Here is a 26026-nt window from a genome sequence, read left to right as displayed (position 1 = left end):
AAATGAAGAGCTGTTTAATCACTCAATTGGATTTTTTTGCCAGCATATTTTTTTTCTCTGCAACCCACTGCTAAATTGTGCTTCCTAGCTGTTTTTTTATAAAATCACTGAATCAAATCTAACTATGATAACATCAGAGAAGGCCAGGTACCCTACACAATAAGAGGGGGTTTGAAATTTTGACTTGTCTACTTAAATATCACCAAAATCTGATCACAAGGTCAATTACGTCCCTGGGTGGGATTGAACCACCAACCTTTTGGTTAATAGCCTTACACACTAACCAATTGCACCACAGAGACACTTTGCAAAAGTACATACTGCCAAAGGCTAATAAGCATTCATCTAGAACGTTTCCTAGAAAAACTTTAAAAAGTCAATAATCTGGAGAGTTTTTGTAAGATGTTTCTTCCATCAACCAATGAAGAAACACATTGGTACTTTCCCATGATGAGTGAGTGCTTCAGGATCTCTTGCACTTACATGTGCAGCAGAGTACTGCAATGGAAGCATGCTGGGCCCATAACCCAGAGGTAGGCAGATTGAAACTATCCTTTGCTATATGCATTTTTTTTTGTTAATTAAAGTAATCCAAAACTGGGATTGATATTTTTGCTCTTTTATTTTTACTTAAAGTACAATAACTTTTACCATTTTAATTTGTTTTGATAGTATATTGACAGTATTGTTTTCTTTCAAAAATCCACTTAATTTTCTTTACCCTATTATTAAAATGGTAATTGACAAAAACAAACTACATTGTCACCAGAAGAGCAATACAAAATGTACAAGTGATATATTAAAATCATCTTTCCAGCTTGAATTTCAATGATGCATTGGGGCAACGATTTTGTGAGAAACATCTTCACCCTTAAATAAAGATTTTCTTAATTCCTTACCTGTGTGCTAATTAGATATCACCTTGTTTTCACATTAAACAGACTTCCACATGAGAAAGCAGCAAGGATGCAGTGGCGTTAATGTTTCCTGGTGTCAACCTGTATTATTTCAGTAGACATTGAAATGAGGATGCATCTTGCTGCCTTTCCAATGAAGCAAGTTTAATTTAGTAATAGGTGAAAAACCATTCCTACAAAGGTGTTAATCAGAGACTTGGCTTTGTGGACACTTTTCAGAGAACAAATTTGTTAGCATAAAAATAAAGCCAGAAAATGAAGAGCTGTTTAATCACTCAATTGGATTTTTTTGCCAGCATATTTCTTTTTCTCTGCAACCCACTGCTAAATTGTGATTCCTAGCTGTTTTTATAAAATCACTGAATCAAATCTAACTCTGATTACATCAGAGAAGGCCAGGTACCCTACACCATAACAGGGGGTTTGAAATTTTGACTTGTCTACTTAAAGATCACCAAAATCTGATCACAAGGTCAATTACATCCCTGGGTGGGATTGCACCACCTACCTTTTGGTTAATAGCCGAACACACTAACCGATTGCGCCACAGAGACACTTTGCAAAAAGTTCATACTGACAAAGGCTAATAAGCATTCATCTAGAACGTTTCCTAGAAAAACTTTAAAAAGTCAATAATCTGGAGAGTTTTTGTAAGATGTTTCTTCCATCAACCAACGAAGAAACACATTGGTACTTTCCCATGATGAGTGAGTGCTTCAGGATCTCTTGCACTTACATGTGCAGCAGAGTACTGCAATGGAAGCATGCTGGGCCGATAACCAAGAGGTAGGCAGATTGAAACTATCCTCTGCTATATGCATTTTTTTTTAATTAAAGTAATCCAAAATTGGGATTGATATTTTAGCTCTTTTATTTTTACTTAAAGTACAATAACTTTTACCATTTTAATTTGTTTAATAGTATGACAGTATTGTTTTCTTTCAAAAATCCACTTAATTTTCTTTACCCTATTATTAAAATGGTAATTGACAAAAACAAACTACATTGTCACCAGAAGAGCAATACAAAATGTACAAGTGATATATTAAAATCATCTTTCCAGCTTGAATTTCAATGATGCATTGGGGCAACGATTTTGTGAGAAACATCTTCACCCTTAAATAATGATTTTCTTAATTCCTTACCTGTGTGCTAATTAGATATCACCTTGTTTTCACATTAAACAGACTTCCACATGAGAAAGCAGCAAGGATGCAGTGGCGTTAATGTTTCCTGGTGTCAACCTGTATTATTTCAGTAGATATTGAAATGACGATGCATCTTGCTGCCTTTCCAATGAAGCAAGTTTAATTTAGTAATAGGTGAAAAACCATCCCTACAAAGGTGTTAAACAGAGACTTGGCTTTGTGGACACTTTTCAGAGAACAAATTTGTTAGCATAAAAATAAAGCCAGAAAATGAAGAGCTGTTTAATCACTCAATTGGATTTTTTTGCCAGCATATTTCTTTTTCTCTGCAACCCACTGCTAAATTGTGCTTCCTATCTGTTTTTATAAAATCACTGAATCAAATCTAACTCTGATTACATCAGAGAAGGCCAGGTACCCACACCATAACAGGGGGTTTGAAATTTTGACTTGTCTACTTAAATATCACCAAAATCTGATCACAAGGTCAATTACATCCCTGGGTGGGATTGAACCACCTACCTTTTGGTTAATAGCCGAACACACTAACCGATTGCGCCACAGAGACACTTTGCAAAAAGTTCATACTGACAAAGGCTAATAAGCATTCATCTAGAACGTTTCCTAGAAAAACTTTAAAAAGTCAATAATCTGGAGAGTTTTTGTAAGATGTTTCTTCCATCAACCAACGAAGAAACACATTGGTACTTTCCCATGATGAGTGAGTGCTTCAGGATCTCTTGCACTTACATGTGCAGCAGAGTACTGCAATGGAAGCATGCTGGGCCGATAACCAAGAGGTAGGCAGATTGAAACTATCCTCTGCTATATGCATTTTTTTTTAATTAAAGTAATCCAAAATTGGGATTGATATTTTAGCTCTTTTATTTTTACTTAAAGTACAATAACTTTTACCATTTTAATTTGTTTAATAGTATATTGACAGTATTGTTTTCTTTCAAAAATCCACTTAATTTTCTTTACCCTATTATTAAAATGGTAATTGACAAAAACAAACTACATTGTCACCAGAAGAGCAATACAAAATGTACAAGTGATATATTAAAATCATCTTTCCAGCTTGAATTTCAATGATGCATTGGGGCAACGATTTTGTGAGAAACATCTTCACCCTTAAATAATGATTTTCTTAATTCCTTACCTGTGTGCTAATTAGATATCACCTTGTTTTCACATTAAACAGACTTCCACATGAGAAAGCAGCAAGGATGCAGTGGCGTTAATGTTTCCTGGTGTCAACCTGTATTATTTCAGTAGATATTGAAATGACGATGCATCTTGCTGCCTTTCCAATGAAGCAAGTTTAATTTAGTAATAGGTGAAAAACCATCCCTACAAAGGTGTTAATCAGATACTTGGCTTTGTGGACACTTTTCAGAGAACAAATTTGTTAGCATAAAAATAAAGCCAGAAAATGAAGAGCTGTTTAATCACTCAATTGGATTTTTTTGCCAGCATATTTCTTTTTCTCTGCAACCCACTGCTAAATTGTGCTTCCTAGCTGTTTTTTTTATAAAATCACTGAATCAAATCTAACTCTGATTACATCAGAGAAGGCCAGGTACCCTACACCACAAGAGGGGGTTTGAAATTTTGACTTGTCTACTTAAAGATCACCAAAATCTGATAACAAGGTAAATTACGTCCCTGGGTGGGATTGAACCACCAACCTTTTGGATAATAACCGAACACACTAACTGATTGCGCCACAGTGACACTTTGCAAACGTACATTCTGACAAACGCTAATAAGCATTCATCTAGAACGTTTCCTAGAAAAACTTTAAAAAGTCAATAATCTGGAGAGTTTTTGTAAGATGTTTCTTCCATCAATCAACGAAGAACATTCAAGCTGATTTGTTGCAGCAGCTGGGCACTGTAACAGCTCCAGAGCTGCTCTGTAAGGCAACTAAAAGGGTGTGGGCCCTGCAGCACTACCTGTAGTTCGCATTGTGCGTTGGAAGGCACAAAGTAAGCAGACGGAAGAAGTCAGGATAGTGCGCAAGGGCATAGAAGGGAGCGGCTCAAGAAAAGAGAAGTGGAAACAGACAGCAAACTAGGCTGGAGAAAGACCTGAGACAAAGAGATCTGAATTATACGAGAGCCGACCAGGGGAAACACAAATTATGCAGTCGAGTTTCCCACATTTGGGGAAATCGCTGGAGCAGCACACACAGAGTGCAATGGGTGAGCCTTGCCCTGGGAGAAGCACCTTCATGATCATAGTATCTCACCTGGCAGGTAAGTAGGAGTTGGGCAAGAGCTGAGGAGGGTCGCTGCTCGGGCAACCCCCTGTCAAGTGAAGGAGATCCAACTGAGGCAGCACAAGAGAACTCTCGAAAGAAGAACAAGGCTAGAGGAAGATCTGAGACACAGAAATCTGGCTTTTACCAGAGCTGACCAGAGGAAAGCACAAACACAGTCCCCCACTACCACAAATAATGCAGTCGAGTTTCCCACATTTGGGGAAATCACAGGGGTCAGCATACCCAGAATGCAATGAATGAACCTCACCCTGGGAGAACAATCTTCATGACCATGGTATCTCCTATGCAAAATAAGTATGATTTGGGATAGGGCTGGGGAGGGCCGCTGCTCAGGCACATCTCTGTCAAGTAAAGGAGATTCAACTGAGGCAGCACAAGGGAACTCTCATCTGGGGACAACAACTGCAGGTAGAACACATATTTTCAGATGAACATGGGAGGGCAGAAGGCTGCCTAATACTGAAGCACCCCCAAACAACAAACCAAATGCAACAACTAGTACAAGCATTCCTGGGGGAAGGCCTGCAGCAGATGGATTTGCATATGGTGATGTCATCCAAGCAGTGGGTCAAAGTTGGCTTCAACCCTCGTCTGCATATGAAAAGAAAAAAGGGATGTGCAGGGCATGGCATCCTTTTGTGGCGCTTGGATGACCCTTAATTCGCATTAAACATCTCCACCCTCCTTCGGTGTGGGGCTCATGTTGGCTATGCCCCAGCCCCTGAAGCATTCAAGATGATTTCTTGCAGCAGCTGGGCACTGTAACAGCTCCAGAGCTGTTCTGTAAAGCATGTAAAAGGGTGTGGGCCCTGCAGCACTACCTGTAGTATGCATTGTGCGTTGGAAGGCACAAAGTAAGCAGACGGGAGAGGTCAGGATAGTGCGCAAGGGCATAGAAGGGAGCGGCTCAAGAAAAGAGAAGTGGAAACAGACAGCAAACTAGGCTGGAGAAAGACCTGAGACAAGGAGATCTGTATTATACGAGAGCCGACCAGAGGAAACACAAATTATGCAGTCAAGTTTCCCACATTTGGGGAAATCGCAGGAGCAGCACACCCAGAGTGCAATGGGTGAGCCTTTCCCTGGGAGAAGCACCTTCCTAATCATAATATCTCACCTGGCAGGTAAGTAGGAGTTGGGCTAGAGCTAGGGAGGGTCGCTGCTCGTGCACCCCCCTGTCAAGTGAAGGAGATCCAACTGAGGCAGCACAAGGGAACTCTCGAAAGAAGAACAAGGCTAGAGGAAGATCTGAGACAAAGAAATCTGACTTTTACCAGAGCTGAGCAGAGGAAAGCACAAACACAGTCCCCCACTACCACAAATAATGCAGTCGAGTTTCCCACATTTGGGGAAATCACAGGGGTCAGCATACCCAGAATGCAATGAATGAACCTCACCCTGGGAGAACAATCTTCATGACCATGGTATCTCCTATGCAAAATAAGTATGATTTAGGATAGGGCTGGGGAGGGCCGCTGCTCAGGCACATCTCTGTCAAGTAAAGGAGATTCAACTGAGGCAGCACAAGGGAACTCTCATCTGGGGACAACAACTGCAGGGAGAACACATATTTTCAGATGAACATGGGAGGGCAGAAGGCTGCCTAATACTGAAGCACCCCCAAACAACAAACCAAATGCAACAACTAGTGCAAGCATTCCTGGGGGAAGGCCTGCAGCAGATTGATTTGCATATGGTAATGCCATCCAAGCAGTGGGTCAAAGTTGGCTTCAACCCTCGTCTGCATATGAAAAGAGAAAAGGGGCGTGCAGGGCATGGCGGCCTTTTGCGGCGCTTGGGTGACCCTTAGTTCGCATTAAACACCCCCACCCTCCTTCGGTGTGGGGCTCATGTTGGCAATGCCCCAGCCCCTGAAGCATTCAAGCTGATTTCTTGCAGCAGCTGGGCACTGTAACAGCTCCAGAGCTGCTCTGTGAGGCAAGTAAAAGGGTGTGGGCCCTGCAGCACTACCTGTAGTTTGCATTGTGTGTTGGAAGGCACAAAGTAAGCAGACGGGAGAAGTCAGGATAGTGCGCAAGGGCATAGAAGGGAGCGGCTCAAGAAAAGAGAAGTGGAAACAGACAGCAAACTAGGCTGGAGAGAGACCTGAGACAAAGAGATCTGAATTATACGAGAGCCGACCAGAGGAAACACAAATTATGCAGTCAAGTTTCCCACATTTGGGGAAATCACAGGGGCAGCACACCCAGAGTGCAATGGGTGAGCCTTGCCCTGGGAGAAGCACCTACATGATCATAGTATCTCACCTGGCAGGTAAGTAGGAGTTGGGCTAGAGCTGCGAAGGGTCGCTGCTCGGGTACCCCCCTGTCAAGTGAAGGAGATCCAACTGAGGCAGCACAAGGGAACTCTCGAAAGAGGAACAAGGCTAGAGGAAGATCTGAGACAAAGAAATCTGATTTTTACCAGAGTTGACCAGAAGAAAGCACAAACACAGTCCCACACTACCACAAATAATGCAGTTGAGTTTCCCACATTTGGGGAAATCACAGGGATCAGCATACCCAGAATGCAATGAATGAACCTCACCCTGGGAGAACAATCTTCATGACCATGGTATCTCCTATGCAAAATAAGTATGATTTGGGATAGGGCTGGGGAGGGCCGCTGCTCAGGCACATCTCTGTCAAGTAAAGGAGATTCAACTGAGGCAGCACAAGGGAACTCTCATCTGGGGACAACAACTGCAGGGAGAACACATATTTTCAGATGAACATGGGAGGGCAGAAGGCTGCCTAATACTGAAGCACCCCCAAACAACAAACCAAATGCAACAACTAGTGCAAGCATTCCTGGGGGAAGGCCTGCAGCAGATGGATTTGCATATGGTGATGTCATCCAAGCAGTGGGTCAAAGTTGGCTTCAACCCTCGTCTGCATATGAAAAGAAAAAAGGGATGTGCAGGGCATGGCGTCCTTTTGTGGCGCTTGGATGACCCCTAATTCGCATTAAACATCTCCACCCTCCTTCGGTGTGGGGCTCATGTTGGCTATGCCCCAGCCCCTGAAGCATTCAAGATGATTTCTTGCAGCAGCTGGGCACTGTAGCAGCTCCAGAGCTGCTCTGTAAAGCATGTAAAAGGGTGTGGGCCCTGTAGCACTACCTGTAGTATGCATTGTGCGTTGGAAGGCACAAAGTAAGCAGACGGGAGAGGTCAGGATAGTGCGCAAGGGCATAGAAGGGAGCGGCTCAAGAAAAGAGAAGTGGAAACAGACAGCAAACTAGGCTGGAGAAAGACCTGAGACAAAGAGATCTGAATTATATGAGAGCCGACCAGAGGAAACACAAATTATGCAGTCAAGTGTCCCACATTTGGGGAAATCGCAGGAGCAGCACACCCAGAGTGCAATGGGTGAGCCTTGCCCTGGGAGAAGCACCTTCCTGATCATAGTATCTCACCTGGCAGGTAAATAGGAGTTGGGCTAGAGCTGGGGAGGGTCGCTGCTCGTGCACCCCCCTGTCAAGTGAAGGAGATCCAACTGAGGCAGCACAAGGGAACTCTCGAAAGAAGAACAAGGCTAGAGGAAGATCTGAGACAAAGAAATCTGACTTTTACCAGAGCTGACCAGAGGAAAGCACAAACACAGTCCCCCACTACCACAAATAATGCAGTTGAGTTTCCCACATTTGGGGAAATCACAGGGGTCAGCATACCCAGAATGCAATGAATGAACCTCACCCTGGGAGAACAATCTTCATGACCATGGTATCTCCTATGCAAAATAAGTATGATTTGGGATAGGGCTGGGGAGGGCCGCTGCTCAGGCACATCTCTGTCAAGTAAAGGAGATTCAACTGAGGCAGCACAAGGGAACACTCATCTGGGGACAACAACTGCAGGGAGAACACATATTTTCAGATGAACATGGGAGGGCAGAAGGCTGCCTAATACTGAAGCACCCCCAAACAACAAACCAAATGCAACAACTAGTGCAAGCAATCCTGGGGGAAGGCCTGCAGCAGATTGATTTGCATATGGTAATGCCATCCAAGCAGTGGGTCAAAGTTGGCTTCAACCCTCGTCTGCATATCAAAAAAGAGAAAAGGGGCGTGCAGGGCATGGCGGCCTTTTGCGGCGCTTGGATGACCCCTAGTTTGCATTAAACACCTCCACCCTCCTTCGGTGTGGGGCTCATGTTGGCTATGCCCCAGCCCCTGAAGCATTCAAGCTGATTTCTTGCAGCAGCTGGGCACTGTAACAGCTCAAGAGCTGCTCTGTAAGGCAAGTAAAAGGGTGTGGGCCCTGCAGCACTACCTGTAGTTTGCATTGTGCATTGGAAGGCACAAAGTAAGCAGACGGGAGAAGTCAGGATAGTGCGCAAGGGCATAGAAGGGAGCGGCTCAAGAAAAGAGAAGTGGAAACAGACAACAAACTAGGCTGGAGAGAGACCTGAGACAAAGAGATCTGAATTATACGAGAGCCGACCAGGGGAAACACAAATTATGCAGTCAAGTGTCCCACATTTGGGGAAATTGCAGGAGCAGCACACCCAGAGTGCAATGGGTGAGCCTTGCCCTGGGAGTAGCACCTTCATGATCATAGTATCTCACCTGGCAGGTAAGTAGGAGTTGGGCTAGAGCTGGGGAGGGTCGCTGCTCGGGCACCCCCCTGTCAAGTGAAGGAGATCCAACTGAGGCAGCACAAGGGAACTCTTGAAAGAGGAACAAGGCTAGAGGAAGATCTGAGACAAAGAAATCTGACTTTTACCAGAGCTGACCAGAGGAAAGCACAAACACAGTCCCCCTCTACCACAAATAATGCAGTCGAGTTTCCCACATTTGGGGAAATCACAGGGGTCAGCATACCCAGAATGCAATGAATGAACCTCACCCTGGGAGAACAATCTTCATGACCATGGTATCTCCTATGCAAAATAAGTATGATTTGGGATAGGGCAGGGGAGGGCCGCTGCTCAGGCACATCTCTGTCAAGTAAAGGAGATTCAACTGAGGCAGCACAAGGGAACTCTCATCTGGGGACAACAACTGCAGGGAGAACACATATTTTCAGATGAACATGGGAGGGCAGAAGGCTGCCTAATACTGAAGCACCCCCAAACAACAAACCAAATGCAACAACTAGTACAAGCATTCCTGGGGGAAGGCCTGCAGCAGATGGATTTGTATAGGGTGATGTCATCCAAGCAGTGGGTCAAAGTTGGCTTCAACCCTCATCTGCATATGAAAAGAGAAAAGGGGCGTGCAGGGCATGGCGGCCTTTTGCGGCGCTTGGATGACCCCTAGTTCGCATTAAACACCTCCACCCTCATTCGGTGTGGGGCTCATGTTGGCTATGCCCCAGCCCCTGAAGCATTCAAGCTGATTTCTTGCAGCAGCTGGGCACTGTAACAGCTCCAGAGCTGCTCTGTAAGGCAAGTAAAAGGGTGTGGGCCCTGCAGCACTACCTGTAGTTCGCATTGTGCGTTGGAAGGCACAAAGTAAGCAGACGGGAGAAGTCAGGATAGTGCGCAAGGGCATAGAAGGGAGCGGCTCAAGAAAAGAGAAGTGGAAACAGACAGCAAACTAGGCTGGAGAGAGACCTGAGACAAAGAGATCTGAATTATATGAGAGCCGACCAAGGGAAACACAAATTATGCAGTCAAGTTTCCCACATTTGGGGAAATCAAAGGGGCAGCACACCCAGAGTGCAATAGGTGAGCCTTGCCCTGGGAGAAGCACCTACATGATCATAGTATCTCACCTGGCAGGTAAGTAGGAGTTGGGCTAGAGCTGGGGAGGGTCGCTGCTTGGGCACCCCCCTGTCAAGTGAAGGAGATCCAACTGAGGCAGCACAAGGGAACTCTCGAAAGAAGAACAAGGCTAGAGGAAGATCTGAGACAAAGAAATCTGACTTTTACCAGAGCTGACCAGAGGAAAGCACAAACACAGTCCCCCACTACCACAAATAATGCAGTCGAGTTTCCCACATTTGGGGAAATCACAGGGGTCATCATACCCAGAATGCAATGAATGAACCTCACCCTGGGAGAACAATCTTCATGACCATGAAATCTCCTATGCAAAATAAGTATGATTTGGGATAGGGCTGGGGAGGGCCGCTGCTCAGGCACATCTCTGTCAAGTAAAGGCGATTCAACTGAGGCAGCACAAGGGAACTCTCATCTGGGGACAACAACTGCAGGGAGAACACATATTTTCAGATGAACATGGGAGGGCAGAAGGCTGCCTAATACTGAAGCACCCCCAAACAACAAACCAAATGCAACAACTAGTGCAAGCATTCCTGGGGGAAGGCCTGCAGCAGATGGATTTGCATATGGTGATGTCATCCAAGCAGTGGGTCAAAGTTGGCTTCAACCCTCGTCTGCATATGAAAAGAAAAAAGGGATGTGCAGGGCATGGCGGCCTTTTGCGGCGCTTGCATGACCCCTAATTCGCATTAAACACCTCCACCCTCCTTTGGTGTGGGGCTCATGTTGGCTATGCCCCAGCACCTGAAGCATTCAAGCTGATTTCTTGCAGCAGCTGGGCACTGTAACAGCTCCAGAGCTGCTCTGTAAGGCAACTAAAAGGGTGTGGGCCCTGCAGCACTACCTGTAGTTCGTATTGTGCGTTGGAAGGCACAAAGTAAGCAGACGGGAGAAGTCAGGATAGTGCGCAAGGGCATAGAAGGGAGCGGTTCAAGAAAAGAGAAGTGGAAACAGACAGCAAACTAGGCTGGAGAGAGACCTGAGACAAAGAGATCTGAATTATACGAGAGCCGACCAGAGGAAACACAAATTATGCAGTCAAGTGTCCCACATTTGGGGAAATCGCAGGAGCAGCACACCCAGAGTGCAATGGGTGAGCCTTGCCCTGGGAGAAGCACCTTCCTGATCATAGTATCTCACCTGGCAGGTAAGTAGGAGTTGAGCTAGAGCTGGGGAGGGTCGCTGCTCGGGCACCCCCCTGTCAAGTGAAGGAGATCCAACTGAGGCAGCACAAGGGAACTCTCGAAAGAAGAACAAGGCTAGAGGAAGATCTGAGACAAAGAAATCTGACTTTTGCCAGAGCTGACCAGAGGAAAGCACAAACACAGTCCCCCTCTACCACAAATAATGCAGTCGAGTTTCCCACATTTGGGGAAATCACAGGGGTCATCATACCCAGAATGCAATGAATGAACCTCACCCTGGGAGAACAATCTTCATGACCATGATATCTCCTATGCAAAATAAGTATGATTTGGGATAGGGCTGGGGAGGGCCGCTGCTCAGGCACATCTCTGTCAAGTAAAGGCGATTCAACTGAGGCAGCACAAGGGAACTCTCATCTGGGGACAACAACTGCAGGGAGAACACATATTTTCAGATGAACATGGGAGGGCAGAAGGCTGCCTAATACTGAAGCACCCCCAAACAACAAACCAAATGCAACAACTAGTACAAGCATTCCTGGGGGAAGGCCTGCAGCAGATGGATTTGCATATGGTGATGTCATCCAAGCAGTGGGTCAAAGTTGGCTTCAACCCTCGTCTGCATATGAAAAGAAAAAAGGGATGTGCAGGGCATGGCGGCCTTTTGCGGCGCTTGCATGACCCCTAATTCGCATTAAACACCTCCACCCTCCTTCGGTGTGGGGCTCATGTTGGCTATGCCCCAGTACCTGAAGCATTCAAGCTGATTTCTTGCAGCAGCTGGGCACTGTAACAGCTCCAGAGCTGCTCTGTAAGGCATCTAAAAGGGTGTGGGCCCTGCAGCACTACCTGTAGTTCGCATTGTGCGTTGGAAGGCACAAAGTAAGCAGACGGGAGAAGTCAGGATAGTGCGCAAGGGCATAGAAGGGAGCGGTTCAAGAAAAGAGAAGTGGAAACAGACAGCAAACTAGGCTGGAGAAAGACCTGAGACAAAGAGATCTGAATTATACGAGAGCCGACCAGAGGAAACACAAATTATGCAGTCAAGTTTCCCACATTGGGGGAAATCGCAGGAGCAGCACACCCAGAGTGCAATGGGTGAGCCTTGCCCTGGGAGAAGCACCTACATGATCATAGTATCTCACCTGGCAGGTAAGTAGGAGTTGGGCTAGAGCTGGGGAGGGTCGCTGCTCGGGCACCCCCCTGTCAAGTGAAGGAGATCCAACTGAGGCAGCACAAGGGAACTCTCGAAAGAAGAACAAGGCTAGAGGAAGATCTGAGACAAAGAAATCTGACTTTTACAAGAGCTGAGCAGAGGAAAGCACAAACACAGTCCCCCACTACCACAAATAATGCAGTCGAGTTTCCCACATTTGGGGAAATCACAGGGGTCAGCATACCCAGAATGCAATGAATGAACCTCACCCTGGGAGAACAATCTTCATGACCATGGTATCTCCTATGCAAAATAAGTATGATTTGGGATAGGGCAGGGGAGGGCCGCTGCTCAGGCACATCTCTGTCAAGTAAAGGAGATTCAACTGAGGCAGCACAAGGGAACTCTCATCTGGGGACAACAACTGCAGGGAGAACACATATTTTCAGATGAACATGGGAGGGCAGAAGGCTGCCTAATACTGAAGCACCCCCAAACAACAAACCAAATGCAACAACTAGTGCAAGCATTCCTGGGGGAAGGCCTGCAGCAGATTGATTTGCATATGGTAATGCCATCCAAGCAGTGGGTCAAAGTTGGCTTCAACCCTCGTCTGCATATGAAAAGAGAAAAGGGGCGTGCAGGGCATGGCGGCCTTTTGCGGCGCTTGGGTGACCCTTAGTTCGCATTAAACACCCCCACCCTCCTTCGGTGTGGGGCTCATGTTGGCAATGCCCCAGCCCCTGAAGCATTCAAGCTGATTTCTTGCAGCAGCTGGGTACTGTAACAGCTCCAGAGCTGCTCTGTGAGGCAAGTAAAAGGGTGTGGGCCCTGCAGCACTACCTGTAGTTTGCATTGTGTGTTGGAAGGCACAAAGTAAGCAGACGGGAGAAGTCAGGATAGTGCGCAAGGGCATAGAAGGGAGCGGCTCAAGAAAAGAGAAGTGGAAACAGACAGCAAACTAGGCTGGAGAGAGACCTGAGACAAAGAGATCTGAATTATACGAGAGACGACCAGGGGAAACACAAATTATGCAGTCAAGTTTCCCACATTTGGGGAAATCACAGGGGCAGCACACCCAGAGTGCAATGGGTGAGCCTTGCCCTGGGAGAAGCACCTACATGATCATAGTATCTCACCTGGCAGGTAAGTAGGAGTTGGGCTAGAGCTGGGGAGGGTCGCTGCTCGGGTACCCCCCTGTCAAGTGAAGGAGATCCAACTGAGGCAGCACAAGGGAACTCTCGAAAGAGGAACAAGGCTAGAGGAAGATCTGAGACAAAGAAATCTGATTTTTACCAGAGTTGACCAGAAGAAAGCACAAACACAGTCCCCCACTACCACAAATAATGCAGTTGAGTTTCCCACATTTGGGGAAATCACAGGGGTCTGCATACCCAGAATGCAATGAATGAACCTCACCCTGGGAGAACAATCTTCATGACCATGGTATCTCCTATGCAAAATAAGTATGATTTGGGATAGGGCTGGGGAGGGCCGCTGCTCAGGCACATCTCTGTCAAGTAAAGGAGATTCAACTGAGGCAGCACAAGGGAACTCTCATCTGGGGACAACAACTGCAGGGAGAACACATATTTTCAGATGAACATGGGAGGGCAGAAGGCTGCCTAATACTGAAGCACCCCCAAACAACAAACCAAATGCAACAACTAGTGCAAGCATTCCTGGGGGAAGGCCTGCAGCAGATGGATTTGTATATGGTGATGTCATCCAAGCAGTGGGTCAAAGTTGGCTTCAACCCTCGTCTGCATATGAAAAGAAAAAAGGGATGTGCAGGGCATGGTGTCCTTTTGTGGCGCTTGGATGACCCCTCCTTCGGTGTGGGGCTCATGTTGGCTATGCCCCAGCCCCTGAAGCATTCAAGATGATTTCTTGCAGCAGCTGGGAACTGTAACAGCTCCAGAGTTGCTCTGTAAAGCATGTAAAAGGGTGTGGGCCCTGCAGCACTACCTGTAGTATGCATTGTGCGTTGAAAGGCACAAAGTAAGCAGACGGGAGAGGTCAGGATAGTGCGCAACTGCATAGAAGGGAGCGGCTCAAGAAAAGAGAAGTGGAAACAGACAGCAAACTAGGCTGGAGAAAGACCTGAGACAAAGAGATCTGAATTATATGAGAGCCGACCAGAAGAAACACAAATTATGCAGTCAAGTGTCCCACATTTGGGGAAATCGCAGGAGCAGCACACCCAGAGTGCAATGGGTGAGCCTTGCCCTGGGAGAAGCACCTTCCTGATCATAGTATCTCACCTGGCAGGTAAATAGGAGTTGGGCTAGAGCTGGGGAGGGTCGCTGCTCGTGCACCCCCCTGTCAAGTGAAGGAGATCCAACTGAGGCAGCACAAGGGAACTCTCGAAAGAAGAACAAGGTTAGAGGAAGATCTGAGACAAAGAAATCTGACTTTTACCAGAGCTGACCAGAGGAAAGCACAAACACAGTCCCCCACTACCACAAATAATGCAGTCGAGTTTCCCACATTTGGGGAAATCACAGGGGTCAGCATACCCAGAATGCAATGAATGAACCTCACCCTGGGAGAACAATCTTCATGACCATGGTATCTCCTATGCAAAATAAGTATGATTTGAGATAGGGCTGGGGAGGGCCGCTGCTCAGGCACATCTCTGTCAAGTAAAGGAGATTCAACTGAGGCAGCACAAGGGAACTCTCATCTGGGGACAACAACTGCAGGGAGAACACATATTTTCAGATGAACATGGGAGGGCAGAAGGCTGCCTAATACTGAAGCACCCCCAAACAACAAACCAAATGCAACAATTAGTACAAGCATTCCTGGGGGAAGGCCTGCAGCAGATTGATTTGCATATGGTAATGCCATCCAAGCAGTGGGTCAAAGTTGGCTTCAACCCTCGTCTGCATATGAAAAGAGAAAAGGGGCGTGCAGGGCATGGCGGCCTTTTGCGGCGCTTGGATGACCCCTAGTTCGCATTAAACACCTCCACCCTTCTTCGGTGTGGGGCTCATGTTGGCTATGCCCCAGCCCCTGAAGCATTCAAGCTGATTTCTTGCAGCAGCTGGGCACTGTAACAGCCCCAGAGCTGCTCTGTAAGGCAAGTAAAAGGGTGTGGGCCCTGCAGTACTACCTGTAGTTTGCATTGTGCATTGGAAAGCACAAAGTAAGCAGACGGGAGAAGTCAGGATAGTGCGCAAGGGCATAGAAGGGAGCGGCTCAAGAAAAGAGAAGTGGAAACAGACAGCAAACTAGGCTGGAGAGAGACCTGAGACAAAGAGATCTGAATTATACGAGAGCCGACCAGGGGAAACACAAATTATGCAGTCAAGTTTCCCACATTTGGGGAAATCGCAGGAGCAGCACACCCAGAGTGCAATGGGTGAGCCTTGCCCTGGGAGAAGCACCTTCATGATCATAGTATCTCACCTGGCAGGTAAGTAGGAGTTGGGCTAGAGCTGGGGAGGGTTGCTGCTCGGGTACCCCCCTGTCAAGTGAAGGAGATCCAACTGAGGCAGCACAAGGGAACTCTCATCTGGGGACAACAACTGCAGGGAGAACACATATTTTCAGATGAACATGGGAGGGCAGAAGGCTGCCTAATACTGAAGCACCCCCAAACAACAAACCAAATGCAACAACTAGTGCAAGCATTCCTGGGGGAAGGCCTGCAGCAGATGGATTTGCATATGGTGATGTCATCACATCAACCCTCGTCTGCATATGAAAAGAGAAAAGGGGCGTGCAGGGCATGGCGGCCTTATGCGGCGCTTGGATGACCCCTAGTTCGCATTAAACACCTCCACCCTCCTTCGGTGTGGGGCTCATGTTGGCTATGCCCCAGCCGCTTAAGCATTCAAGCTGATTTCTTGCAGCAGCCGGGCACTGTAACAGCTCCAGAGCTGCTCTATAAGGCAAGTAAAAGGGTCTATGTGGCGCAATCAGTTAGTATGTACGGCTATTAACCAAAAGGTTGGTGGTTCAATCCCACCCAGGGACCTAATTGACCTTGTTATCAGATTTTGGTGATCTTTAAGTAGACAAGTCAAATTTCATACCCCCTGTTATGGTGTAGGGTACCTGGCCTTCTCTGATGTAATCAGAGTTAGATTTGATTCAGTGATTTTATAAAAACATGTAGGAAGCACTATTTAGCAGTGGGTTGCAGAGAAAAAGAAATATGCTGGCAAAAAAATCAAATTGCGTGATTAAACAGCTCTTCATTTTCTGGCTTTATTTTTATGCTAACAAATTTGTTCTCTGAAAAGTGTCCACAAAGCCAAGTCTCTGATTAACACCTTTGAAGGGATGGTTTTTCACCTATTACTAAATTAAACTTGCTTCATTGGAAAGGCAGCAAGATGCATCCTCATTTCAATGTCTACTGAAATAATACAGGTTGACACCAGGAAACATTAACGCCACTGCATCCTTGCTGCTTTCTCATGTGGAAGTCTGTTTAATGTGAAAACAAGGTGATATCTAATTAGCACACAGGTAAGAAATTACGAAAATCTTTATTTAAGGGTGAAGATGTTTCTCACAAAATTGTTGCCCCAATGCATCATTGAAATTCAAGCTGGAAAGATGATTTTAATATATCACTTGTACATTTTGTATTGCTCTTCTGGTGACAATGTAGTTTTTTTTGTCAATTACCATTTTAATAATAGGGTAAAGAAAATTAAGTGGATTTTTGAAAGAAAAGTATACTGTCAATATACTATTAAAACAAATTAAAATGGTAAAAGTTATTGTACTTTAAGTAAAAATAAAAGAGCAAAAATATCAATCCCAGTTTTGATTACTTAAATTAACAAAAAAAAATGCATATAGCAAAGGATAGTTTCAATCTGCCTACCTCTGGGTTATGGGTCCAGCATGCTTCCATTGCAGTACTCTGCTGCACATGTAAGTGCAAGAGATCCTGAAGCACTCACTCATCATGGGAAAGTACCAATGTGTTTATTCATTGGTTGATGGAAGAAACATCTTACAAAAACTCTCCAGATTATTGATTTTTTAATGTTTTTCTAGGAAACGTTCTAGATGTATGCTTATTAGCCTTTGTCAGTATGTACTGTTTGCAAAGTGTCTCTGTGGCGCAATCGGTTAGTGTGTTCGGCTATTAACCAAAAGGTTGGTGGTTCAATCCCACCCAGGGACGTAATTGACCTTGTGATCAGATTTTGGTGATATTTAAGTAGACAAGTCAAAATTTCAAACCCCCTCTTATTGTGTAGGGTACCTGGCCTTCTCTGATGTAATCAGAGTTAGATTTGATTCAGTGATTTTATAAAAAAGAGCTAGGAAGCACAATTTAGCAGTGGGTTGCAGAGAAAAAAAATATGCTGGCAGAAAAATCCAATTGAGTGATTAAACAGCTCTTCATTTTCTGGCTTTATTTTTATGCTAACAAATTTGTTCTCTGAAAAGTGTCCACAAAGCCAAGTCTCTGATTAACACCTTTGTAAGGATGGTTTTTCACCTATTACTAAATTAAACTTGCTTCATTGGAAAGGCAGCAAGATGCATCCTCATTTCAATGTCTACTGAAATAATACAAGTTGACACCAGGAAACATTAACGCCACTGCATCCTTGCTGCTTTCTCATGTGGAAGTCTGTTTAATGTGAAAACAAGGTGATATCTAATTAGCACACAGGTAAGGAATTAAGAAAATCTTTATTTAAGGGTGAAGATGTTTCTCACAAAATTGTTGACCCAATGCATCATTGAAATTCAAGCTGGAAAGATGAATTTAATATATCACTTGTACATTTTGTATTGCTCTTCTGGTGACAATGTAGTTTGTTTTTGTCAATTACCATTTTAATAATAGGGTAAAGAAAATGAAGTGGATTTTTGAAAGAAAACAATACTGTCAATATACTATTAAAACAAATTAAAATGGTAAACGTTATTGTACTTTAAGTAAAAATAAAAGAGACAAAATATCAATCCCAGTTTTGGATTACTTTAATTAACAAAAAAAAATGCATATAGCAGAGGATAGTTTCAATCTGCCTACCTCTGGGTTATGGGCCCAGCATGCTTCCATTGCAGTACTCTGCTGCACATGTAAGTGCAAGAGATCCTGAAGCACTCACTCATCATGGGAAAGTACCAATGTGTTTCTTCGTTGGTTGATGGAAGAAACATCTTACAAAAACTCTCCCGTTTATTGACTTTTTAAAGTTTTGCTAGGAAACGTTTTAGATGAATGCTTATTAGCCTTTGTCAGTATGGACTTTTGCAAAGTGTCTCTGTGGCGCAATCAGTTAGTATGTACGGCTATTAACCAAAAGGTTGGTGGTTCAATCCCACCCAGGGACCTAATTGACCTTGTTATCAGATTTTGGTGATCTTTAAGTAGACAAGTCAAAATTTCAAACCCCCTGTTATGGTGTAGGGTACTTGGCCTTCTCTGATGTAATTAGAGTTAGATTTGATTCAGTGATTTTATAAAAACAGCTAGGAAGCACAATTTAGCAGTGGGTTGCAGAGAAAAAAAATATGCTGGCAGAAAAATCCAATTGAGTGATTAAACAGCTCTTTATTTTCTGGCTTTATTTTTATGCTAACAAATTTGTTCTCTGAAAAGTGTCCACAAAGCCAAGTCTCTGATTAACACCTTTGTAAGGATGGTTTTTCACCTATTACTAAATTAAACTTGCTTCATTGGAAAGGCAGCAAGATGCATCCTCATTTCAATGTCTACTGAAATAATACAGGTTGACACCAGGAAACATTAACGCCACTGCATCCTTGCTGCTTTCTCATGTGGAAGTCTGTTTAATATGAAAACAAGGTGATATCTAATTAGCACACAGGTAAGGAATTAAGAAAATCTTTATTTAAGGGTGAAGATGTTTCTCACAAAATCGTTGCCCCAATGCATCATTGAAATTCAAGCTGGAAAGATGATTTTAATATATCACTTGTACATTTTGTATTGCTCTTCTGGTGACAATGTAGTTTGTTTTTGTCAATTACCATTTTAATAATAGGGTAAAGAAAATGAAGTGGATTTTTGAAAGAAAACAATACTGTCAATATACTATTAAAACAAATTAAAATGGTAAAAGTTATTGTACTTTAAGTAAAAATAAAAGAGCCAAAATATCAATCCCAGTTTTGGATTACTTTAATTAACAAAAAAAAATGCATATAGCAGAGGATAGTTTCAATCTGCCTACCTCTGGGTTATGGGCCCAGCATGCTTCCATTGCAGTACTCTGCTGCACATGTAAGTGCAAGAGATCCTGAAGCACTCACTCATCATGGGAAAGTACCAATGTGTTTCTTCGTTGGTTGATGGAAGAAACATCTTACAAAAACTCTCCAGATTATTGACTTTTTAAAGTTTTTCTAGGAAACGTTTTAGATGAATGCTTATTAGCCTTTTTCAGTATGAACTTTTGCAAAGTGTCTCTGTGGCGCAATCAGTTAGTATGTATGGCTATTAACCAAAAGGTTGGTGGTTCAATCCCACCCAGGGACGTAATTAACCTTGTGATCAGATTTTGGTGATATTTAAGTAGACAAGTCAAAATTTCAAACCTCCTCTTATGGTGTAGGGTACATGGCCTTCTCTGATGTAATCAGAGTTAGATTTGATTCAGTGATTTTATAAAAAACAGCTAGGAAGCACAATTTAGCAGTGGGTTGCAGAGAAAAAGAAATATGCTGGCAAAAAAATCAAATTGCGTGATTAAACAGCTCTTCATTTTCTGGCTTTATTTTTATGCTAACAAATTTGTTCTCTGAAAAGTGTCCACAAAGCCAAGTCTCTGATTAACACCTTTGTAGGGATGGTTTTTCACCTATTACTAAATTAAACTTGCTTCATTGGAAAGGCAGCAAGATGCATCCTCATTTCAATGTCTACTGAAATAATACAGGTTGACACCAGGAAACATTAACGCCACTGCATCCTTGCTGCTTTCTCATGTGGAAGTCTGTTTAATGTGAAAACAAGGTGATATCTAATTAGCACACAGGTAAGAAATTACGAAAATCTTTATTTAAGGGTGAAGATGTTTCTCACAAAATTGTTGCCCCAATGCATCATTGAAATTCAAGCTGGAAAGATGATTTTAATATATCACTTGTACATTTTGTATTGCACTTCTGGTGACAATGTAGTTTTTTTTGTCAATTACCATTTTAATAATAGGGTAAAGAAAATTAAGTGGATTTTTGAAAGAAAACTATACTGTCAATATACTATTAAAACAAATTAAAATGGTAAAAGTTATTGTACTTTAAGTAAAAATAAAAGAGCAAAAATATCAATCCCAGTTTTGATTACTTAAATTAACAAAAAAAAATGCATATAGCAAAGGATAGTTTCAATCTGCCTACCTCTGGGTTATGGGTCCAGCATGCTTCCATTGCAGTACTCTGCTGCACATGTAAGTGCAAGAGATCCTGAAGCACTCACTCATCATGGGAAAGTACCAATGTGTTTATTCATTGGTTGATGGAAGAAACATCTTACAAAAACTCTCCAGATTATTGATTTTTTAATGTTTTTCTAGGAAACGTTCTAGATGTATGCTTATTAGCCTTTGTCAGTATGTACTTTTTGCAAAGTGTCTCTGTGGCGCAATCGGTTAGTGTGTTTGGCTATTAACCATAAGGTTGGTGGTTCAATCCCACCCAGGGACGTAATTGACCTTGTGATCAGATTTTGGTGATATTTAAGTAGACAAGTCAAAATTTCAAACCCCCTCTTATTGTGTAGGGTACCTGGCCTTCTCTGATGTAATCAGAGTTAGATTTGATTCAGTGATTTTATAAAAAACAGCTAGGAAGCACAATTTAGCAGTGGGTTGCAGAGAAAAAAAATATGCTGGCAGAAAAATCCAATCGAGTGATTAAACAGCTCTTCATTTTCTGGCTTTTTTTTATGCTAACAAATTTGTTCTCTGAAAAGTGTCCACAAAGCCAAGTCTCTGATTAACACCTTTGTAAGGATGGTTTTTCACCTATTACTAAATTAAACTTGCTTCATTGGAAAGGCAGCAAGATGCATCCTCATTTCAATGTCTACTGAAATAATACAAGTTGACACCAGGAAACATTAACGCCACTGCATCCTTGCTGCTTTCTCATGTGGAAGTCTGTTTAATGTGAAAACAAGGTGATATCTAATTAGCACACAGGTAAGGAATTAAGAAAATCTTTATTTAAGGGTGAAGATGTTTCTCACAAAATCGTTGCCCCAATGCATCATTGAAATTCAAGCTGGAAAGATGATTTTAATATATCACTTGTACATTTTGTATTGCTCTTCTGGTGACAATGTAGTTTGTTTTTGTCAATTACCATTTTAATAATAGGGTAAAGAAAATGAAGTGGATTTTTGAAAGAAAACAATACTGTCAATATACTATTAAAACAAATTAAAATGGTAAAAGTTATTGTACTTTAAGTAAAAATAAAAGAGACAAAATATCAATCCCAGTTTTGGATTACTTTAATTAACAAACAAAAAAATGCATATAGCAGAGGATAGTTTCAATCTGCCTACCTCTGGGTTATGGGCCCAGCATGCTTCCATTGCTGTACTCTGCTGCACATGTAAGTGCAAGAGATCCTGAAGCACTCACTCATCATGGGAAAGTACCAATGTGTTTCTTCGTTGGTTGATAGAAGAAACATTTTACAAAAACTCTCCAGATTATTGACTTTTTTAAGTTTTTCTAGGAAACGTTTTAGATGAACGCTTATTAGCCTTTGTCAGTATGAACTTTTGCAAAGTGTCTCTGTGGCGCAATCAGTTAGTATGTACGGCTATTAACCAAAAGGTTGGTGGTTCAATCCCACCCAGGGACCTAATTGACCTTGTTATCAGATTTTGGTGATCTTTAAGTAGACAAGTCAAAATTTCAAACCCCCTGTTATGGTGTAGGGTACTTGGCCTTCTCTGATGTAATTAGAGTTAGATTTGATTCAGTGATTTTATAAAAACAGCTAGGAAGCACAATTTAGCAGTGGGTTGCAGAGAAAAAAAATATGCTGGCAGAAAAATCCAATTGAGTGATTAAACAGCTCTTTATTTTCTGGCTTTATTTTTATGCTAACAAATTTGTTCTCTGAAAAGTGTCCACAAAGCCAAGTCTCTGATTAACACCTTTGTAAGGATGGTTTTTCACCTATTACTAAATTAAACTTGCTTCATTGGAAAGGCAGCAAGATGCATCCTCATTTCAATGTCTACTGAAATAATACAGGTTGACACCAGGAAACATTAACGCCACTGCATCCTTGCTGCTTTCTCATGTGGAAGTCTGTTTAATATGAAAACAAGGTGATATCTAATTAGCACACAGGTAAGGAATTAAGAAAATCTTTATTTAAGGGTGAAGATGTTTCTCACAAAATCGTTGCCCCAATGCATCATTGAAATTCAAGCTGGAAAGATGATTTTAATATATCACTTGTACATTTTGTATTGCTCTTCTGGTGACAATGTAGTTTGTTTTTGTCAATTACCATTTTAATAATAGGGTAAAGAAAATGAAGTGGATTTTTGAAAGAAAACAATACTGTCAATATACTATTAAAACAAATTAAAATGGTAAAAGTTATTGTACTTTAAGTAAAAATAAAAGAGCCAAAATATCAATCCCAGTTTTGGATTACTTTAATTAACAAAAAAAAATGCATATAGCAGAGGATAGTTTCAATCTGCCTACCTCTGGGTTATGGGCCCAGCATGCTTCCATTGCAGTACTCTGCTGCACATGTAAGTGCAAGAGATCCTGAAGCACTCACTCATCATGGGAAAGTACCAATGTGTTTCTTCGTTGGTTGATGGAAGAAACATCTTACAAAAACTCTCCAGATTATTGACTTTTTAAAGTTTTTCTAGGAAACGTTTTAGATGAATGCTTATTAGCCTTTTTCAGTATGAACTTTTGCAAAGTGTCTCTGTGGCGCAATCAGTTAGTATGTATGGCTATTAACCAAAAGGTTGGTGGTTCAATCCCACCCAGGGACGTAATTAACCTTGTGATCAGATTTTGGTGATATTTAAGTAGACAAGTCAAAATTTCAAACCTCCTCTTATGGTGTAGGGTACATGGCCTTCTCTGATGTAATCAGAGTTAGATTTGATTCAGTGATTTTATAAAAAACAGCTAGGAAGCACAATTTAGCAGTGGGTTGCAGAGAAAAAGAAATATGCTGGCAAAAAAATCAAATTGCGTGATTAAACAGCTCTTCATTTTCTGGCTTTATTTTTATGCTAACAAATTTGTTCTCTGAAAAGTGTCCACAAAGCCAAGTCTCTGATTAACACCTTTGTAGGGATGGTTTTTCACCTATTACTAAATTAAACTTGCTTCATTGGAAAGGCAGCAAGATGCATCCTCATTTCAATGTCTACTGAAATAATACAGGTTGACACCAGGAAACATTAACGCCACTGCATCCTTGCTGCTTTCTCATGTGGAAGTCTGTTTAATGTGAAAACAAGGTGATATCTAATTAGCACACAGGTAAGAAATTACGAAAATCTTTATTTAAGGGTGAAGATGTTTCTCACAAAATTGTTGCCCCAATGCATCATTGAAATTCAAGCTGGAAAGATGATTTTAATATATCACTTGTACATTTTGTATTGCACTTCTGGTGACAATGTAGTTTTTTTTGTCAATTACCATTTTAATAATAGGGTAAAGAAAATTAAGTGGATTTTTGAAAGAAAACTATACTGTCAATATACTATTAAAACAAATTAAAATGGTAAAAGTTATTGTACTTTAAGTAAAAATAAAAGAGCAAAAATATCAATCCCAGTTTTGATTACTTAAATTAACAAAAAAAAATGCATATAGCAAAGGATAGTTTCAATCTGCCTACCTCTGGGTTATGGGTCCAGCATGCTTCCATTGCAGTACTCTGCTGCACATGTAAGTGCAAGAGATCCTGAAGCACTCACTCATCATGGGAAAGTACCAATGTGTTTATTCATTGGTTGATGGAAGAAACATCTTACAAAAACTCTCCAGATTATTGATTTTTTAATGTTTTTCTAGGAAACGTTCTAGATGTATGCTTATTAGCCTTTGTCAGTATGTACTTTTTGCAAAGTGTCTCTGTGGCGCAATCGGTTAGTGTGTTTGGCTATTAACCATAAGGTTGGTGGTTCAATCCCACCCAGGGACGTAATTGACCTTGTGATCAGATTTTGGTGATATTTAAGTAGACAAGTCAAAATTTCAAACCCCCTCTTATTGTGTAGGGTACCTGGCCTTCTCTGATGTAATCAGAGTTAGATTTGATTCAGTGATTTTATAAAAAACAGCTAGGAAGCACAATTTAGCAGTGGGTTGCAGAGAAAAAAAATATGCTGGCAGAAAAATCCAATCGAGTGATTAAACAGCTCTTCATTTTCTGGCTTTTTTTTTATGCTAACAAATTTGTTCTCTGAAAAGTGTCCACAAAGCCAAGTCTCTGATTAACACCTTTGTAAGGATGGTTTTTCACCTATTACTAAATTAAACTTGCTTCATTGGAAAGGCAGCAAGATGCATCCTCATTTCAATGTCTACTGAAATAATACAAGTTGACACCAGGAAACATTAACGCCACTGCATCCTTGCTGCTTTCTCATGTGGAAGTCTGTTTAATGTGAAAACAAGGTGATATCTAATTAGCACACAGGTAAGGAATTAAGAAAATCTTTATTTAAGGGTGAAGATGTTTCTCACAAAATCGTTGCCCCAATGCATCATTGAAATTCAAGCTGGAAAGATGATTTTAATATATCACTTGTACATTTTGTATTGCTCTTCTGGTGACAATGTAGTTTGTTTTTGTCAATTACCATTTTAATAATAGGGTAAAGAAAATGAAGTGGATTTTTGAAAGAAAACAATACTGTCAATATACTATTAAAACAAATTAAAATGGTAAAAGTTATTGTACTTTAAGTAAAAATAAAAGAGACAAAATATCAATCCCAGTTTTGGATTACTTTAATTAACAAACAAAAAAATGCATATAGCAGAGGATAGTTTCAATCTGCCTACCTCTGGGTTATGGGCCCAGCATGCTTCCATTGCTGTACTCTGCTGCACATGTAAGTGCAAGAGATCCTGAAGCACTCACTCATCATGGGAAAGTACCAATGTGTTTCTTCGTTGGTTGATAGAAGAAACATTTTACAAAAACTCTCCAGATTATTGACTTTTTTAAGTTTTTCTAGGAAACGTTTTAGATGAACGCTTATTAGCCTTTGTCAGTATGAACTTTTGCAAAGTGTCTCTGTGGCGCAATCAGTTAGTATGTACGGCTATTAACCAAAAGGTTGGTGGTTCAATCCCACCCAGGGACATAATTGACCTTGTTATCAGATTTTGGTGATCTTTAAGTAGACAAGTCAAATTTCATACCCCCTGTTATGGTGTAGGGTACCTGGCCTTCTCTGATGTAATCAGAGTTAGATTTGATTCAGTGATTTTATAAAAACAAATAGGAAGCACAATTTAGCAGTGGGTTGCAGAGAAAAAGAAATATGCTGGCAAAAAAATCAAATTGCGTGATTAAACAGCTCTTCATTTTCTGGCTTTATTTTTATGCTAACAAATTTGTTCTCTGAAAAGTGTTAACAAAGCCAAGTCTCTGATTAACACCTTTGTAGGG

The 26026-nt window shown here is 42.2% G+C and overlaps 20 non-coding genes and 1 pseudogene across 20 annotated transcripts; all 21 read right to left on the bottom strand.

Moving 5' to 3' along the window:
• Positions 1-4171: 4171 nt before the first annotated feature.
• Positions 4172-4334, bottom strand: LOC134988359 (U1 spliceosomal RNA). The gene has a single exon (XR_010193843.1). It is a non-coding gene; the product is annotated as a U1 spliceosomal RNA (small nuclear RNA).
• A 152-nt stretch (positions 4335-4486) lies between these two features.
• LOC134988346 (U1 spliceosomal RNA) lies at positions 4487-4650 on the bottom strand. Its single transcript, XR_010193830.1, has one exon. It is a non-coding gene; the product is annotated as a U1 spliceosomal RNA (small nuclear RNA).
• A 671-nt stretch (positions 4651-5321) lies between these two features.
• On the bottom strand, positions 5322-5484 carry LOC134988360 (U1 spliceosomal RNA). The gene has a single exon (XR_010193844.1). It is a non-coding gene; the product is annotated as a U1 spliceosomal RNA (small nuclear RNA).
• A 152-nt stretch (positions 5485-5636) lies between these two features.
• Positions 5637-5800, bottom strand: LOC134988345 (U1 spliceosomal RNA). The gene has a single exon (XR_010193829.1). It is a non-coding gene; the product is annotated as a U1 spliceosomal RNA (small nuclear RNA).
• Positions 5801-6471: 671 nt separating this feature from the next.
• LOC134988356 (U1 spliceosomal RNA) lies at positions 6472-6634 on the bottom strand. The gene has a single exon (XR_010193840.1). It is a non-coding gene; the product is annotated as a U1 spliceosomal RNA (small nuclear RNA).
• A 152-nt stretch (positions 6635-6786) lies between these two features.
• LOC134988350 (U1 spliceosomal RNA) lies at positions 6787-6950 on the bottom strand. Its single transcript, XR_010193835.1, has one exon. It is a non-coding gene; the product is annotated as a U1 spliceosomal RNA (small nuclear RNA).
• Positions 6951-7621: 671 nt separating this feature from the next.
• Positions 7622-7784, bottom strand: LOC134988361 (U1 spliceosomal RNA). The gene has a single exon (XR_010193846.1). It is a non-coding gene; the product is annotated as a U1 spliceosomal RNA (small nuclear RNA).
• Positions 7785-7936: 152 nt separating this feature from the next.
• On the bottom strand, positions 7937-8100 carry LOC134988341 (U1 spliceosomal RNA). The gene has a single exon (XR_010193826.1). It is a non-coding gene; the product is annotated as a U1 spliceosomal RNA (small nuclear RNA).
• Positions 8101-8773: 673 nt separating this feature from the next.
• LOC134988358 (U1 spliceosomal RNA) lies at positions 8774-8936 on the bottom strand. The gene has a single exon (XR_010193842.1). It is a non-coding gene; the product is annotated as a U1 spliceosomal RNA (small nuclear RNA).
• A 152-nt stretch (positions 8937-9088) lies between these two features.
• On the bottom strand, positions 9089-9252 carry LOC134988347 (U1 spliceosomal RNA). The gene has a single exon (XR_010193831.1). It is a non-coding gene; the product is annotated as a U1 spliceosomal RNA (small nuclear RNA).
• A 698-nt stretch (positions 9253-9950) lies between these two features.
• On the bottom strand, positions 9951-10086 carry LOC134988363 (U1 spliceosomal RNA; annotated as a pseudogene).
• Positions 10087-10238: 152 nt separating this feature from the next.
• Positions 10239-10402, bottom strand: LOC134988351 (U1 spliceosomal RNA). Its single transcript, XR_010193836.1, has one exon. It is a non-coding gene; the product is annotated as a U1 spliceosomal RNA (small nuclear RNA).
• A 671-nt stretch (positions 10403-11073) lies between these two features.
• Positions 11074-11236, bottom strand: LOC134988353 (U1 spliceosomal RNA). Its single transcript, XR_010193838.1, has one exon. It is a non-coding gene; the product is annotated as a U1 spliceosomal RNA (small nuclear RNA).
• A 152-nt stretch (positions 11237-11388) lies between these two features.
• Positions 11389-11552, bottom strand: LOC134988349 (U1 spliceosomal RNA). The gene has a single exon (XR_010193833.1). It is a non-coding gene; the product is annotated as a U1 spliceosomal RNA (small nuclear RNA).
• A 671-nt stretch (positions 11553-12223) lies between these two features.
• Positions 12224-12386, bottom strand: LOC134988354 (U1 spliceosomal RNA). Its single transcript, XR_010193839.1, has one exon. It is a non-coding gene; the product is annotated as a U1 spliceosomal RNA (small nuclear RNA).
• Positions 12387-12538: 152 nt separating this feature from the next.
• LOC134988343 (U1 spliceosomal RNA) lies at positions 12539-12702 on the bottom strand. The gene has a single exon (XR_010193828.1). It is a non-coding gene; the product is annotated as a U1 spliceosomal RNA (small nuclear RNA).
• Positions 12703-13373: 671 nt separating this feature from the next.
• LOC134988362 (U1 spliceosomal RNA) lies at positions 13374-13536 on the bottom strand. Its single transcript, XR_010193847.1, has one exon. It is a non-coding gene; the product is annotated as a U1 spliceosomal RNA (small nuclear RNA).
• Positions 13537-13688: 152 nt separating this feature from the next.
• Positions 13689-13852, bottom strand: LOC134988348 (U1 spliceosomal RNA). The gene has a single exon (XR_010193832.1). It is a non-coding gene; the product is annotated as a U1 spliceosomal RNA (small nuclear RNA).
• A 646-nt stretch (positions 13853-14498) lies between these two features.
• Positions 14499-14661, bottom strand: LOC134988357 (U1 spliceosomal RNA). Its single transcript, XR_010193841.1, has one exon. It is a non-coding gene; the product is annotated as a U1 spliceosomal RNA (small nuclear RNA).
• A 152-nt stretch (positions 14662-14813) lies between these two features.
• Positions 14814-14977, bottom strand: LOC134988342 (U1 spliceosomal RNA). Its single transcript, XR_010193827.1, has one exon. It is a non-coding gene; the product is annotated as a U1 spliceosomal RNA (small nuclear RNA).
• A 671-nt stretch (positions 14978-15648) lies between these two features.
• On the bottom strand, positions 15649-15811 carry LOC134988352 (U1 spliceosomal RNA). The gene has a single exon (XR_010193837.1). It is a non-coding gene; the product is annotated as a U1 spliceosomal RNA (small nuclear RNA).
• Between the last annotated feature and the right edge of the window lie 10215 nt (positions 15812-26026).

Source organism: Pseudophryne corroboree, unplaced genomic scaffold (assembly GCF_028390025.1).
Source record: "Pseudophryne corroboree isolate aPseCor3 unplaced genomic scaffold, aPseCor3.hap2 scaffold_1054, whole genome shotgun sequence".
In the NCBI taxonomy this organism is placed as follows: Eukaryota; Metazoa; Chordata; class Amphibia; order Anura; family Myobatrachidae; genus Pseudophryne; species Pseudophryne corroboree.
The sequence above is the reverse complement of the archived record's forward strand: the minus strand, read 5'-3'. Positions and strand labels throughout refer to the sequence as shown.